An 18,237-nucleotide genomic window follows, 5' to 3' on the forward strand; every position below is an offset into this window, starting at 1 on the left:
AAGCGCTGCGAAAGCGGATACCTTGGAAAAAACACAGGAACACGCGCTACTGCCTACTGGAAATATTATTTAGAAAACTAGTTTTTATATACAGAATGAATGTACCTGTGCGGATTGGTGGGGGCGCCCTATCTGTGCGGTATTCCACTCGGCAAGCGAGGGTGTGCGTGCCAGTTCGCGAAGGCGCCTCGCAGTCCGATCCTAGAGAGTTAATACGCTCAAGCAGCTTTCTCTAAATGACCATTTTCAGTAATATCTCATTGGTCAGATATATATTGAAAAGAAAATCTATATGCCATTTTATTTAAAGCAACAGTCCGGTTTCGCAATTTCTCACGTCAGTGGGTAGTAAAATCTACTTTGGAGGGACGATTGACTGCCTGCTTTGAGGCGTGGAAGACGGTTCGCTTTTCACGTCTCCTTGTACAGACCATCTGAAGGGCACTGCGGAGAGCCGCGAATTCTGTAGCTGTAGCAGTTGTGAAATACAATGCCTTTCTTCGTTTAACTGGGAGTTTAACGCCGCTAATTGGCGAAATCGGCTACGACAGAAGCTGTATTCGAGGGCTTCAGATTGTTTTGACCAATGCATTTTCCTCACAGCAATTTCAAAGCGCGGTACGTCATCGTTTATTATATTCCAACCCCAACTAAATGCGGCTAGGGTGTACGGGATCAATCCTGCGATCTTGTGCTCAGCAGCCCAGCAGCAAAGTTATTGGGTGGCTACTGGTGCATGCGAGGTTAGCAAAAAATAATAGCTTCTGGTACCTTGAGCAGGGGAAAGTGTTCTCAGTGTTTTATGTCTTTTGTACGCATGCACCTTTTAATGAATGAAAGAAGAAAGCATTATATCTATGTTAAGGATAGATTGGGACTGGCGGTGCTGGCTATTAATTCAATGTTGAAAACATATCTCTGACGCAATTCCCTCATAAATGCTGTCAGAATTGCATTCGGGTATGACAAATGTGTCCACGTTTTCGCATCTGCAATTTCATAACTTTGGTTTTATACCAGACTTCTTGATGTCTTACTTAGCGAACCATGGTTTAGAAAGAACGCCAAAGTGCAGTAATGGAGCATCATTTATTGGAGGTTTAGCCATGTTCACAGTGAATTCCGCAGCGGCATCAAACGGCTAATTTCGTTCCTTGTTAGTTTACGCCAAGTCAAATATGGACAGGCAGTGGTAATCCTTCTTCCATGGCCTACATGTGCATCCGATACCGCAAAAGCCAAAAATTGTATTTCGGGGCTCGCACTGCAAAAAAGTAGAGATTTTGCTTTCAGGAAGGGATAACTACAACACATTAAAATATAGCAATACGTCTCATGTATTGTTTCACTGTAGTGAAGATGAATGATGAAACGCTGCAATAAGCACATATTGTGAATCCACGTTTCTTGTTTGGCGAATTTGTAGCTGTAATAAAAAGCAAAAGAGAAAAATTATATTCTGAGGTTTTACGTTCCAAAACCACTATTTCAATATGAGGCACGCCGTGGTGAATGACTGCGGACTAATGTTGACCGCCAGGAGTTATTTAACGTGCAGCCAATACACGGTACAAGGGGATTATTGCATTTCACCCTCATCGAAATGCGGCCGCCGAGGACGGGATTCGATTCCGCGCCCTAGGGCTTAATGATGAAGCGCCACAGCCTCTACGCCGCCAGGACGGGTGAAAAGCAAAACTCCAATCGTGTAATGATGAGCCCTTCTGCTCTGTGAAAATGGATGATCAGCGAAGCTGTATAGCACAAGACACAGATGTGAGGCGGAATTTCGAACACAGGTACGAACGCATTCATTGTCTTGGTCGGTGGTCATCGTGATGAAAGGCACGCGCACACATTTAAATTTGAAAGGAGGCTTAAGCTTCACCTTTAACAATGAAACGCGATAGCATTCAAGGACGCCTGGCTGCCTCTGGGGCTTCCCTGCAACTGCCGCTTATGTAACCGTAATGCTTTCCTGGAAACGCTGGCGGCAAGCGCTATGCACAAAGGCGAGCTTTGTGGTTCTTTTTTGATGGTGTTTCAATGAACCCAATAGGCCGAGCCGCTCCTACTTTTGGGCAGACCTGAAATGGCAGCCGGAACGGGTTTTGTTCTTGAGTTTTCCCGTAGCGGATTATGTTTTCTTGAATGTGTAAATTACAATCCTAAGCTCTCATATGTGTATGTTTTGTATCAGTCAAACCTAAGGAATTTTCTGACGCATTTTACTTTCGGAAATTCAATTAGTTCACTAACGGCTCTGCGGGGGAGGGCCTGCGTGGTTCAGGATGCGTGGTTCAGGATGCGTGGATCGGGATAATTCTGTTGCCGCAGAAGAAAAATGCACGGAAGCCGAGCCATAAACAGCTTCACTGTAATAGTGACAAACATAGTACTCGATGTCGAATGTTATCCCACCATTCGTTTCATCACCACTGATGTAAGATTCACTGAATAATAAAGAGAGAAGAGAAAGAGAAGGAAAAAAACACGTTTACTAACCATTATTAATCAAAAACAGTCTCATATTAAAGAACATCAGAACTTGTTTGCCTTTGTTTCTGGTCATGGAGAATTCATTCACGCACAAAAGAAGAACAAAAGCGCATTTCATGTAAGTACAAATTAATTAATTTGTTGCTGCACTTTCCACCTCCTAGAACTTTCTCCAGTGCATCGAAAATACTACCATAGGTTATGCGTTACGTTTACCGTGCGCAAATAAGAATTTTGAGGTATAAGATCTGCGTGACATGTGTGGTTTCGTATGGATTACAGGGTAAGAAATAATTCAAGGTAAACCATATGGAACATCCGGCAAGGTACCTATATGAGCTGGACTGTTTCGCTGCTCAAGGCCAAGAAGCACACTGTAGAATATTCAAGAGTGATCGCTAGTTCCGACACAGGGTAAAATAAGAACATGTAGCAACAGATACTAGAAAACACATGGCCTGGTCAAATCAGCTGTCGCCCACTACACATGCCAATGCGTTCATTATTACGTTTCCTTTGATAGAACAGGTGTTAGAGCTATGGGAATTATTATATGGCACACATCTAATGCAGATGATTCTGCCATGACGGCAGCACAGCGGAATCGATTAATTGTGGCATCTGTCCTCCATGATTCATAATGTACGAGTGATTCCTAATGTAAATGGTTATGTTCACCGCTATGACACCCGGTAAGCGAACGTTTAGCATGAACAAGCGATCACGTGGTATATATTGTCAAGTTGAGGAAATTTAAATTACCCTTAGGCATGTTAAAACTGGTTCAGCTATATATTAAGAAGCCAGCTTACTAAGTAAGAAATTATGATTGAACTAATTAAAGCTTTTGTAAAGCCGATGAAAACACACCCGACATGCTGAGATGATGAGTTTGTAATTTAGTGTTAAGGGTTAGTGCAACTAAATATTATTCTTTTATGGTGCAGCACGAGATCAACATGATCTCTGTGCTAATAAGGTATAGTAATAATATTAATGAATACAGCGCCTTGGTGCCTGCTACGAAAAAATTACCGCCCTTGCACTTCGTAGAGATGGCAAACCAGCGAAGCTGAAATGTGCGGCCCCAGTTTTTGTCACTGGGTTCATTCCAACGTTTTATTTGACTCTTCCTAAAACATTGGTTACGGATTTGTTTTTCTTAATTAGGTTACGCACACGTTTGGCTTGGGCTTATGACATTGTTTATTTTAAATGCATCACATTGGGCTTCGCATAATCAGCATCATAGAGGAGTGCAATGCGCGGTTCATTGTGTTAATCCAGTGATTTCATTAAACTATTGCTGAATTATGTTACGAATTTTGTTTCGTAATGCGTAATTCATAGTATTTATGTCTAGGTTATGCTCTGTAGTTAGATAGTGGGACACCGCGGCCGCATATTTCGTTTATTTAAAGACAGGGACACATTTTTGAATCTATTGCGAAGTCGGAGAGAGACTCCTGCGCGCGCGCTCTGCTGCGAGGGACAAACACCTCACTATCGGCGTAGCCAATTGGCATGTCACACCTTCCGCCGGAATGTTTCTGTGGTTGGACCACGAGCGTTTCGCCTAGGCTTACACAGATTCGGTGTAAAAGTTTCCAATGCATAAGCATTTATATGCCTATCCAATGTTAAATTTGTCCGTTCGTCACGTACGACGAATTCAAGGGCCCATTCCCCCCTAAACAATGGCTCATACCCCCGCAGTAGTGTTTCTGTGCACGGAGCACGAGCTATTTGCCCAGGAATACAAAGCTGCGTTGTAGAAAGAGAGAAAACATGATGGGCAGCGTGTGTGCGATGGGCAAGCATGGCACGCATAGTGTTGCTCTAGAAGCCTGTTGCGCTGGTCCTCGTGGTCGGGCATGCCGTGGTGGCGACCCCTCGGTTTTCGACATACCTAATTATCTGGCCGCTTACGCCGATAAAGTAGCGTAAGTTTTCTATCAGTTCGGGCCACCGGGTACGTACATGTGGTCGCGATGCCTGAGTGGCCGATCTACCGTCATCATTCTAACTTCGTCATCTGACCCTGGTCGTGACGTTGTCATCACGCCTTCCAGGCCGACTCATAAATACAAGTTATCTGATAGCTTGGTACTCTATGTATGTGCTCGTGGCTGTGATACCGTCATCGTCGTTGCGTCATGATTCATGCTTTGTCATCCGACCCTCGTCATGCCATTGTCGTGATGCTTTCATCGTTACACATTCGTCCTACATTAGTTGTCATACCGTCGTCTGCCGTCGTGTTTGTAGCATCGCCTTCACTTCAGCTTCGTCATTCAGCTTTTGTCATGCTATCGTCGTCACACAGTCTCGTTATACTATTGTTGTCGTGCCGTGATCATCACAAAATCGTTTTACCTTCGCCATCGCTTCATAAACGTCAACCCGTCATCGTCATTTCTACTTTGGCAGTCTATTGTCATTATGCACCCGTCATTTAATCGTTATTTGCGGCAGCCATTGTCAAGCTATCACTGTCATTGCGTCATCATCAAGCACTCGCTGTAAAACATCCATTATTGAACAGTAGTCTCCCTCCCTTCGTGGTCGTGGCATCACCGCCATTCCACATTTTTCATCCGATGGTTTTCATGGTGCCATCCTCATACCTACTACGCCGACCGAGTGGCCCAAGTTTAACATCTTGGACCACTATGAATGTGTTCGTGGTCGCGCTGTCGTCGCAGTTGTTCTGTCATCGTCATTCATGCATTGTCATGTGACTCTTCATGCTGTCGCTATCACACCTTTTACACACAGCACAGCAGCACAAACTGTCTTGCAGTTTGTCTTACTAGGCATGTGCATGTGGTCGTGATGCCGTCGTGACCATTGCATCGACGTCGTTGCAGCTTTGTCAACGGACTCTTATCATGTCACCGTCGTCACGCCATTGTAGTCACATACTCTTCATGCATTAGTCATCTTACCGTCGTCGTGAGGCCGCCGTGTTCATTCCACTCTCACCATTCCAGCTTCGTCATTTCACTCTCGCCATACCGTCGTCATCCCACCATCGTCGTTACACGATCCTCCTGATACATTTGTCAACACGCCACTGTCAAAATACACTCGGCTTCATCCTATATTGTCTCCGCACCGCTGTTCTGCCATTATCGCCATTGCCTGATCTTCCTGCGGTCTTAGTCATGCGTTCCTTGTCATATCCATTCTTTTATAACATGAATAAAGGTAGAATCAGACATCCACCCATTCGTGGCAATTGCTACAAAGGAAACCCATACGGGTTCCTCGAAAGGAAAAGCCTCATAGTTGAAGAAAAATTCCTCCTAGTCCGGGACTCGAACCCGGGACCACCGCCTTTCCGGGGCAGCTGCTCTACCATCTGAGCTAACGAGGTGGCTAGCGGATGGAAGGGCGAAGTCGAATTTGTCGACAGCACGAAACAAGGCAAGTGTTTGACGTAGTAGTTCTGCGGAAACCCGCAAGGTGGAGAGAAGTAATGAATAAAGGGAGAATCAGACATCCACCCGTTCGAGCTATAACGTCGTCACTCATCGTCGCCACAGCAATCGTCACGACATTTGCGCATGCCTTTTTCGTTCCGCAGTCATTTTACCATCGCCATACCTCCAGAAACGTCATCCCATCATCATCATGACGCTCTTATTATACCACCATTGTCGCCGCTCCATCGATGTCATTCCTTTTTTGTCATTCTTCGTTATCATGCTATCGTTATTCAACTCCGATTATTCCGTGGTTGCCATAAAACCATCATTTCGTCATCCCCAAACAGTCGGTGTCATGCATACGTTCTCGTACAGTAGCGTTTCAAGCCATCATGGTCGTGCAACCGTCATCCAGTTCACGTCACGCACAAGTCGTTACACCATTGTTGCCATTTACGCGACGGCATCCCATTGTTCTCATGGCACTAGAACAATGGCTCGTTCTCTTGTCGTCGTTAAACGAACGTCATCATTCCGATTCGTCACCTCATGATTGTCATGTTGTCGTCTTCGTATCGCCTTTGCCGTTCCATTGACATCTTCATCGTCTTCCACTGGTCGCCACTACGTCACCGTACAGTAGTCGTCATGCCCTCGTGCTTATGGTTGGCCGCGGCAAGCGACTGCCATAGTAAATTTGGACGATACCGATAACATTGGGTATGCCGCATGTAGCAAAAACAATGGAAGTCTCAGAAAGTCCCACTCTTGCTGATTTCAAATACCGTGAATTCAGCAATAGAGTGTGTCTCTACATTTTGTATTGCTGATCGCATTTCCGTGGACAGTCATTGCAAACTGGGTTCTCCTGCATTTTGTTTTATTTTTTGAGTTCGCACCTAGAAAATAACCATTCGGCAATCAAAATGTTTTCCAACACAAGATTGTAGACGTGCCAGGGGATTTTTTAAATATTTCCCCTATCCCTCTTTTCTAAAGACGAGCACTCGGGAAAGCCTTGGGCTACTTAAGCTTTCATTTTCCCTGAAAAGTCTCCGCCAGGAAAATCTGAGCTAGTTTAGTACTTCAGCATAGCTACAATTTATGTGAATTCATTTCCAGTACACTAAAAAGACCTCGCCGGCGGTCAGTGTAATCGTCTGGATTTTAACTGATACTTTACCGCTACCATTCTTGAATTATTTCATAACTGCGATTTCAGACGCAGCAGATGACAGATATTTGCATGGTGATTTATACAATACTAAACATTTCGTAGAGATATTTCACATTTTCCTTAACGCTATTTCCACCCCTACTATGCAAAGAGAAAGCTGGGATTTCGGTTGCTTAAGCTTCTACATTAAAATTAGCTTTTACTCATTGTACCAAGGAGCAATGTCTCTCTCCCAAATAAAATTATCTGTATTGAAACACTGCAAAGACACTGCCTAACATTCGCAACTACTTCCAAGATATTGAACCCTCTGCCTCAATAAATAACAATATTCGTTTTCCAACAATAGAGCTAGATTTGTTCACACGTTGTTTTATCCGAATATTGGCTTTGTCATAACATGACAAGATATGTCTTGCTGGCGTTGGTCTTTAATTAAATAATATCTGGGTGTGTAACTGTCGCAAAATGTCATGAGCTAGAATGACCCCTGAAAAGCAGAATTGACTGCTACTGTTTGACATTTGTTTGCCTAAACTAGGTGTTTAATTAGAAGGGCACGTCCTAGCTTTCTAAACGCAATTGTAAACAAACTTCATTCTCATGAGCACGAAGTTATTCGTAGGTACGAATTCTGCAGCTGAGTTGTTTCGTCGCAAGAAACCTGCAAGCAGACGGTGAAAGAACGTCTTCATGCCACAAGAACCTACAAAAGGTGTCGTAAGTAATGTGCTGTAGATTAAATTTTGCTCGTACATAGGCACTGGAGGTATGTTTACAACTTAGGACGGCTATAATGTGAATAAACTATATACAAACTAAGTGTATGAATCTTCAAATAATAAACGATTGGTTGTATCAGATAACGTTTTGCCAACTAAATTAGCGTACTTGTACTTACAGGAGCTCTTGTGCATAATCTGATAGCAACGTTTTGTAAAGCCGTGTACCACATTGATGCGTCAGCGTGTGCCTGCGAAGAACTGAAAAATACGACGCTTGTTTCTACAGGAAGTGTTATGCACACAGCGGTGCTATAGTTTTCTGCTTCTTAAGGTCAATAGATTCCAATAGTAATGCGATAGTGCACCTAATCGATAAAATGTGCCAAATGATTAGGAGTAGAAGAGGAATGAAGATTGCTCATCAATCCAGCAAAGAATTTCTTTTGTTGAAAGAATACCCGCGACCCTTTCCGTTGGAGGAGGCCTAAACGAGTCTCTTCAGAACATATGCGAGAAAGAATATGCAAAATGTGCTTGTGGACGCATTACTGTGCGCATACTGCACATGCCTGCTGTTAGACGATGAGCAAATAGTTCATCGTACTATAGCACAGTCACCTCTCCCTTTCTCTATATTTCCACTTACCCTTCTGCGGAATATCAGACCACAGATGCGCTTTCCCTGCCGACCTGCGTTTTTATTTCTCTTCATTAAAAACCTCGTCGCCCTCATCCTTGGCGTTTCCAACTGCGTCGCCACTGCACCACACCGTGCCTTTCTGCAGGTGCCTTCTAAAAATCATGCGATTTCTTTCTCACGCACATTTTGAATAGAATGCGCTAACTGTTTTTTGCCCCGTGATATGATAGCGTAAAATCTTCTGTACAGACAAACGCCTGTAAACCCACTGGTCGGACAATAAAAGTCGACCAGTGGCCGGCACCGCCAACTGGGAATCGTCAAATGCATTTAGGTGTTGTCTGGTGTTCAAGTGTGTTCATTCAACAGTGCAGCTGAAATATAGCAATCACATAAAGCAAAAGCCAACCAGGCCATGCTCCCCGCCTGTTGCTACATGGGGGGGGGGGGGGGGGAGGGGGCGGATAAATTTCAGCGCCATCCGTATGTTATGTTCCGTCAAGGGAGGGAAGCTGCTGGACTGTGTTACCAGCGTAATAGCCACACCTTTCTCTTTATATATGACAGATACTACAGGGAAAGGGAGATAACATGGCTGTAAATTAGAACGGAAAATGTCTTGCCGGTCAACTTGGAAGCGTAAAAAAAATTATGGGGTTTTACGTGCCAAAGACACTTCCTGATTATGAAGCTAGCCGTAGGGGGGGGGACTCCGGTAATTTGGACCCCCTGGGGTCTTCACGTGCACCTGAATTAAGTACACGGGTGTTTTCGCATTTCGCCCCCATCGAAATGCGGCCGCCGTGTCCGGGATTCGATCCCGCGACCTCGTGCTTTGCAGCCCAACACCGTAGCCACTAAGCAACTACGGAGCGTAATTTGGAAGCGTATAACAGCGGCTACATCCCAATAAAGCGGCGCGTAATATATCATCCCAGGGCGAGTTTCCACTGTACTTGTGCAAACTCATTCGATATCTACGTGGCGATAAAAGACGAAGCTGGAAGTCATATATGACATCACGAATATCATAGCTGTTGGTGACACACTTTACTACGTCCGAATCTCATAGTTAATGTCACTATGACTACTTAACGTAGGTGTGTCCCGCACAGAGGCGCAGGAGTTTCTCGGACATGGTTACAGAAAGACAAGGCAAATGTGAGCATGGTGTGACCGCAAGCATTAAAAAGTATACACTAAAACGCACAAATCTGCATGACCGATAGCTGCGCGATGACTGCCAGTAAGACACGTTCTGATGAAACACGTTGTGTAAGCAACCTTATTTTTAAAATTTACTTCAAGCCGACCAACACGTAGCTTGTTGGCTGTTAAGAGATTATTACCTCACCAATATTTTCAATTTCAAAAAAATTTATGAGGTTTTACGTGCCAAAACCTCTTTCTGATTATGAGGCACGCTGTAGTGGACCACTCCGGAAATTTAGAACACCTGGGAATCTTTAACGTGCATCTACATCTAAGTACACGGGTGTTTTCGCATTGCGCCTCCATACAAATGCGGCCGCCATGGCTGGGGCTCGATCCCGCGACCTCGTGCTCAGCTGCCCAACACCATAGCCACTGAGCAACCAAGGCGGGTATTTTCAGTTTGAAGTTACAATTTTATGATTCTATGAGCTTGTACACTGCGTCATTGAAAAAAAAATATTCTTGGAGTGCTTGCCTCTAAACTGCTGTGCACTACAAACAAACGTTTAGTGCCTTTCTGAAATTTTTTGAGTCGCACAACTTTGTATGCAGGTTAAAAGTACTTTACACCTTGATTAACAATAATTGTAGGTCTTTTTTATTTGTATGTATAGAGGCAGTGTCATAAAGTATCATAAAAATTGTGTGGGAGCACTCATGGAAACATTACTTCTGACCTCTTGCCTTGCATGCCCCAATGCTTAAAATACGTTTCTCAGAACTTTTCAACATGGTAGTAAGTATCTATATGAAATAGTACTCTTCGTGCCGTATTCTGCATAATAGAGAACCGGACATTGTATAGCTAATTATGTACTCACTTTGAAGCACAGGTTATTGCTGCGAAAGACGACAATATAAGAGCCAGCAACTTCATGTCGTTGATGCAGTGCTGTGCCGCTGAGTGCTACGTCATAAAGTTCTGAGGAGCTGTTAACTGTCAACGGTCGCAAGAAATATTGAGAGCCATACTTTGGCTTCTGGAATGAACCCATTGTTTTGTCGTCATAAAGAACAGGAGCGGGCGTGTAAAGAACATTTTCTCGAAATAAACATATTGGGAAGAAGAAAATATTGACGTTGGGCGGCACCAAGCTCATTGTCATGCAAGGAAAGATTCCAGTAAGACTGACGGCCAGCTGGCAGAAATAAAGCAAAAGAACCGTTTCACACACGAGACTTAGGGTAGAATAGCTCTGTGTATGGCGACATAATTTAGGGTGGCTGCTGGAAATTGTACTTACAACGGGTCAAGCAGGAGAGGACGGCGATCGGAAATAGAGGTCGTATGACAAAGAACTTAATTGACTGGGATTATATATTTTGGTTTCGAGAAGTATTTTTAAGACGTTAATAAGACAATACGCATAATAATTTTAATAATTAAATATTTTATTAGATAGCCAGCTTAAAGAAAATACCCATTTGTATAGATTAACCGCCCATATATAGGAAAGCAAGCCGAACTGAAGTCAGAAGGCTGTCGTTGTAAATAAACGCGAAACTGCACAGGCGTTCCATTTTGTTGTTAAACGGTGGGTCCGAAACTTGGAGGTGAACGAAAATGCTAGATAAAAAGCCAATGACTACGCAACGAGCGATGAAATGCAAGATGGCGGTTGTAACGGGAATATAATTGAAGTACGACAGAAGACTGATGATTTAGACAGCACAAGGCACATTAAAGAACATTCTCATCAAGCAACCTTCTCAATGTCGCCTGAAATCCGCAGATGCTTTTCTAGCGTGTGCTTGCATTGTGTTAGCATCTTACAACATTTATAGTAGCGGTGAATGGAAACTACATGTCCGGGGGCTTCGGCGACAGAGGATGGGCTTGAGTAGGTATCATCATATGAAGCCAAACCTATGTTTTTTTTTTCTTGGGCGATAGACTGGCACTTCGGTCTCCTCTTGCTCTTGTGCCGATTGAACTGACTTAATCACGTATCTGCATTTCCTAATTTCATCACAGCGCTGAATCGTATGCATTCTTCTTCTGCGGTTGCCCTAGCTTGGCTCCTATTGTTATAATAGCAGAACAACCGCTGTCTGTAAAGTACATTATACGGCCTGGTAAACTCCACTTATTCCAATAAGGCTGGACAACAATATCGTCCGCCAATATTTTTGCTGTGGTCGATAGCGTTCTCTTTCCCTATATAGCCGTTACACCCGCCATCTTGCTTTCCATCGCTCGCAGCGCAGTCGTTAGCTTTTGATCAAGCATCTTTGTTGACCTCCAAGTTTCGATCCCATTGGTTCGTACTAATGAAATGAAATGACTGTACACTTTATTTTTCAATGACAACGGCAGCCTTATGTCCGCAAGTCCAGTGTGTGGGCAGTATAAGTGGTGAAACTCATTTTTAAGCGAAGCTTGCTTCGCCTCTCGTCTCAAGTTTGGCGCCCGTTGGTTTCTCGCCGAGTAACATGGGCCGATCCTGGATACGGCTACAATCAAGGATGGGCCAATTCTGGAGCCAGTGTAAGGAAAGATGATAAATTCGTTGGTCTATCTTGATAGCAGTACATGATAATGTTCACATAACGGTTTTATTTTGGTTGTCAAGATGCGCCACTTCTGGCGCCAGGGAAATGAAAGGGATGGCTTGTTCAGTACTCATCATGGCAGCAATGTTAATACCTAAAAGTACTCCCAGAGAAAAACTGCGTTCTGTGGAGGCTTATAGACCGATTGCATTGTCAAACGTTGACTACAGAATGTTTGATAAAATATTGTCAAATAATTTGCAGTCAACCACTTCGTTTCTTATTGGTCCTCATCAAACGTGTGGTGTCAAAGGCCATTCGCTACAGACTAATATACACGTCGCTTGTACTGTACGTCTTATACGTCTGTACGTCTTGTACTGAACGTACGTACAGTACTTTCAGTACTGTACGTCTTATGAGCAACTTGCTGTGCTTCAGGTTGACCTCGCAAAAGTATTCTATCGCGTCCGGCATTCCTTTTTATTTTCTCTCTTGAAACACGCCAATCTGTGATCTAGAGTGCTTAATGGCGTTGCACTTTGTTATACCCATTGCACAACTCGCAATGTAGTCCATGGTAGAGCTGTGCACGGGCTGCAATTCTGAGCCCGCGCCCGGCCCGCGCCCTACACTACCACAGGCGGCCCGGTCCGGCGCGACGCTAAAGAAGCCTGAGTTCGCCCGGCCCGGCCCGGCTCGGCCTTAGGCCGGGTTAGGGCCCGGCCCGGGCCCGGCCCGACCTGCAATAAGGCAGGTCGGGCTACAAGACGACAAGCATACTTTTGCATAAGGTACGCATTCGAGATCGGGGAGCCCAACCGGTCCGTTCGAGACATGAAAAGCCTGGCTCGGGCCCGGCCCAAGCCCCAGTAAGAGAATCTCAAAATGGCCCGAGCACGGCCCGCGGGCCGGGGCGGGTCCGGGCTTTCGGGCCGCCCCGAGCCCGTGCACAGCTCTAGTCCATGGTAGCCTCTCAAATCCCGTTCGCATCCCTTCTTCCGTGAAACAAACATGTCCTATGTCCCTGGTCTTGTTCGCCGTTTGCTTAGAACGAATTTGTTTGAACCTTTTTAACTACAGCAAAGTTCGTGGTTTTAATATTCTTGAAAATGAGCTAAACGTCTTAGCCTACACTGATGATACCGCATTTTATACCAAGACAAGCCAAGCATCGACAAAACTCTTTCTATCAGAGAAGAGTTTGGTACTGTCTCCGGTGCGCCAATGAATAGCTGTAAGAGCTCAGGGCTGTGGTTTCGATCTTGGACCATTACACTAGCGCATTATGCTGTCATTGAATGATCTTGTGTTTTTATAAATACCTTGGAGTTCACTGCATGCATACAAGTTAAGTGCGCCGTATTAGAGACAGCGCGTTCCAACGTTCTAGGGCGACAAAAGTACTTTTGTCCTGCACTGTCTTTCATTGTTTGGAAGAGCAGAAGGCTGCAACTTGCTTTTAACAAGCAAAGTTTTGTACGTCTTTCAGGTTTTTCACAGCGCATTGTTTTACGGTCAACGCTTCCACAGGATTTCTTTAAACATTTATGTGGTCTTCCAGTTTCGAACCTATGAAACGTGACAAAATTTTTCGGCCAATGAGTGCTGGAAGCTTAGGGTTGGTGCATTTGTATGTACTACAGTTAGTTTCAGGTTTTCTCTTTTTTCGGGATAGCTGTCATCCGGTATTAAGAGCCTTCTTGCAGGTTAACTTGGTTCATGGTGCCTGAATTGGTGGTGCCTTCAAATTTTCTTTCTAGACCTTGTTTATGGGGGTTCATGTGTGAGGTTTATTTTTGCATTGCTTTTCTGACTGTTCGTTTCTCTAAAGATTATTTATTCACTGTGTCACCAAAAAAACGTTACAAAGATTTAATGTCGATGTTGTTACCATCGGCGTTTTATCGATTAATGTACATCAGATTGCCAGGACATGATGTACTTGCGAGAGTGCGCAAAATGCCAGTTCCCCCTTCTACAAAAAATTTTTTTTTTCGTATTGCACATTGAAACGTTGCCTGCTAGAACATGGCTTCGGTAAAAGAACATTTTCATTTCGTGAATTAACTGTCGCCTTTGTGGCGTACCTGGAATTATTGAACACTGCGTTAATGATTGTGCAGATGTCATTTTGTTCTGGGATATCCTCCGTAAACATTTTTAAAAATATTCTGATCTAAATTCTCCCAGTATCCGATATCTTGTTGTTCCTTGCGATGATGTATCATACGATATGCTTTTACTGATAAGCTTTTTATGGGCCATGGAGAACTCGTATACAAGACCGAAATGCAGAAAGAACAATTTCCTCAAGATGGCATTTCGCTGAAATGATTACGAACTTAAAGAACATTTACGATCAACAAGACTATCAGCCGGAATTGGTATCAACTTTCATTAGATGTTTACCTTCCCATTTCAAGTTCTTGTTGTAATACAAGATGCTGCATTGTGTGACGTTTTCTTTGTATGTACTGCTCGTATGCATGTTGCTCATAATTTGGTAAATAGTTCCTTTGCATAGCTAATTTTATTCAATGTATTAAATACCGTGTTAAAAATACTCATCATGCTAGCGCATTAAAGCCGCTCAGATTTAGTTGTGGAGCCAGCTTATTTCTCTATTTCTCTCGGATTGGCACCAGTGTCACCTGGAGAAGACTTTGTGCAGTCTGTCACACAGCTTTCATCCTCGCCTCGGAGTGACGTGGAGGACACTTGCGTCGATATGTAGAGTTTGCGCGACCGATCCGGTGAATCGACATCATTACTCCACACCATGCTTGCGGGACGGCAGCTTAAAAAGCTTTTTCCCTTTCACTGAAGCGATTACAGCAACCGTAAGCGCAACTCATGACGAACAGTAGAATCAGTGCCACGGAAGCGCACTGTTCATAACGATGAGCTGATGACGGAAGCTACCGCCACCATAAAACCACATGCTACGTAGATTACGGTGCGTATTCATTCATTGCATCGAAAATGGCGCTGGAAACTTCTGAAAGCGTGCGCTTTCTTCTCAGATGAAAAATAACAATTGTGGGGATGCGTGACTCTCACGCCTCCCCTGAGATCTAGTTTTCCCGCATAGCTCGTCTCCTGCAGGGCGGCTTCGCCCGCCGCGTGGCCTGGCGCCCGCGGCGGTCGGAGTGGTTGAAGCGCAGTGCGAGAGATGGCGCTAGTGTTGCGCTGTGGCGGGGTTATTTAGGCGCGGGAAAGAAAGGCGCGGGGGCTGTCCCGGCGGGTCGGCGGGCGCGGACGTCCGCGCGGGCGCCGTCCGATGCTTCTGCGAGACTGTCTCGCGTGGCCGCCTTCGAACGTGCCACCATTCGCGTGACTGTACACGCGAACGACCAGGCGTTGGGATCCAGCATGGGGCGAACATATTCGCTCGCAATGCGGTCGCGGTAAGTCGGACTTCTAGATTTGTCGCGCGCCCATCGGCATGTTTTGGGGATAGCAACTCGGCTAGCAGGCATTGATCTATGAAAGGTGCAATAAATGACCTTGTGATTGTTTGCACTACTGTGTTGTCGTTCCTTTGTCCCAAGAGTACGGAGGAGAACCCCCCCCCATATCTCCCACACAATATCGAAAAATGCGTGCCGTCATGTGACGGCGGTAGTACATTCAGAATTTCGACGCGGGTGGTGGAGGTAGCGGGTTAGGGAGGATGGAGGAGAGCCCGCGCGGTGGCGGAAAAGTCCAAAGGATGGCGCTACATTTAAACATTCAGAGGTTTTAAGGGTCACAGCGCTAACGGAGGCAGCGGTAAAAGGCAGACCACGCGAGATCTCTGCGTGCGCATTGCCTCTTTTTTCACGTTTCGCGGAGGATGGTCAATGATAAGGTTAAGGAACAGCCCCAAGATCTTTCAAATGCACTGAAGGTAATTATTTACTGCCTTCATTGTGGCATAATTTACGAAGGAAGGCATGGATACTTTAGGTTTCTCGAACGTAGATCATTGAAACGACATATATGTTAGTGCGTGTTAGTGTTACGTTGCTATATTCTTGGCCGCTTCTTCGCAGCATAACATATCCTCATGTTTAAAATAATAGGGGTGTTCTAGCCTCCCTCATTGCTCAAGAGCAGTCTGGATGGAAATTAGGCTACTTGAGGTCGGTGGATACAGCGGCGGGGGGGGGGGGGGGAGGGGGGGATCCTCATTCCATGAGCCATAGGCTTAATATGTTATCGCGTAGATGTTGACAAGGTAAATGAACCCAACCAGGGCTACTTTATGTGTTACAATAAGTAAGCCCGTTTTAACGGGTTTTATATTACGCTTTTTATTTCTTTCTGGACCGCGCCTATTGGGCACTGTTAGCCCGCTATTGATGGTTTGAAACGCCGCTTTCGAGACTTTCGGCGCCGCTCACGGACACTCTGCGCCAAAGGACGTGAAGGAGGAGTACTATAATTTTGTTTTCTAAGCAGTTCGCTTGTTCCACCCAAGGCATTAATTACTGAACGCACTCTGAAGTTACGCGATTGTCAAAGTAGAAATCAAAAACGGCCGTCTAGGAGAGGGGTGCGCGTGCTTCGAAACATCGCAGATCTCGCAATTCCGGTGCGCCTGCGGCTAATTTTATCGATGGATCGATAAGCAGCGAGGCTCAGGATGCTGACTTTTCATCGGAAGTTGACTTTGAGAGTAACGACGACGTAAGAAAGCCCAGAACATCGGCGGCCTGAAACCGGCACGGCAAGCTTTAGTAATTGCACTTAAATTTTGGTAGTGGAATAGAGGTTCAATGAAAACATTTTATTCTTTCGGAAATAGTGCCTATTACAGGTCAATACATTTCGTATATCTCATTACTCTTTTTACATTTTTGTACATAAAACGTGTATTTGCAAACTTAGTTCAAATTTATACCATAATCTTGATTCTCGCACTTCATATCTTTTTTTATTACATACATCTCGTTAACGAAACCTTTATGCCCTAAAAGTGCATTAATTCTGCCTTTTGTTTATGTATTACATAAAAAATTACCGTCTCTTAAGATCTCTCTTAAGAGGTTAACAGTGAAAGCCTGCTCTTCCTTCTCTAATCATTCCCCTCTTTCTCTTTGCCTCTTTTCTTTCTCTTCTTTGTTTTAGTCATTACTGCTCTCTACTAAGCATTTTTAGTCATCTGTAATCAATTGTGATCATTACAAGCCATCGTTATGCATGTTGGTCATATCGTAGTCATTAGTAGTCATTTCGGTCATTATTATTCATTACTGGTCATTACTAAGCATTTTAGTCATTTCTAATGAATTGTAGCTGTTACAAATTGTTGTTAGACATATCGGTCATTTCCTAGTGATTACTAGTCATTACAAGTGATTTCAGTCATTAATAATCATTACTGCTCACTACTAAGCATTTTGAGTCATTTCTTATCAATCGGAGTCATTACAATTCGTCGTTACATATAGTGGTAATTTCGTAGTTATTAGTAGTCATTACAAATCATTTCTGTCATTATTAGTCATGATTAGTCATTACTAAACACTTTAGTCATTTCTAATTAAATATAGTCGTTACAAGTGGTCCTTAGACATATTAATCATTTCATATTTATTACTAGTCATTACAATTCATTTCAGTCATTATTAGTAATTACTGCTCACTACTAAGCATTTTTAGTCATTTGTAATCAATTGTGGTCATTACAAGCTGTCGTTAGAAATATTGGTCATTTGGTAGTAATTAGTACTCATTGCAAGTCATTAGCAGTCACTTCAGTAACTAATACTCACTAGATATTTCTGACCTTTTGTGGTCATTACAAGCCGTTGTTAGAAGTATTGCTCATTTCTTCGTCATTACTAGTCATTATTAACCTCTACAAATCTCTATTACAACGTCACCATTCACTAACTGTCAGTATCACTCATTTGTCATTCTTTAATCTGTCTTCATACGGCGTGATGACGCTTCGGCGGACACTCTGGCGGTCTATTCATTCTGGATCCTTACACCCGCTCGTGGCTTACGGTTCAACGCGATAGCGTTAAGGAGCTCGTACCGCAGAAAAGCCGGTGTCGGCGGCGT

The 18,237-nt window shown here is 44.1% G+C and overlaps 1 long non-coding RNA gene across 1 annotated transcript; it reads right to left on the minus strand.

Annotated features, from left to right (window-relative positions):
- Positions 1 to 1,053: 1,053 nt before the first annotated feature.
- LOC126520220 (uncharacterized) lies at positions 1,054 to 10,592 on the minus strand. Its single transcript, XR_007596938.3, has 3 exons — positions 10,509 to 10,592; positions 8,009 to 8,090; positions 1,054 to 1,264 (listed from the first exon to the last, which is right to left on the minus strand). It is a non-coding gene; the product is annotated as an uncharacterized lncRNA (long non-coding RNA).
- Between the last annotated feature and the right edge of the window lie 7,645 nt (positions 10,593 to 18,237).

This window comes from Dermacentor andersoni, chromosome 3, assembly GCF_023375885.2.
Source record: "Dermacentor andersoni chromosome 3, qqDerAnde1_hic_scaffold, whole genome shotgun sequence".
In the NCBI taxonomy this organism is placed as follows: Eukaryota; Metazoa; Arthropoda; class Arachnida; order Ixodida; family Ixodidae; genus Dermacentor; species Dermacentor andersoni.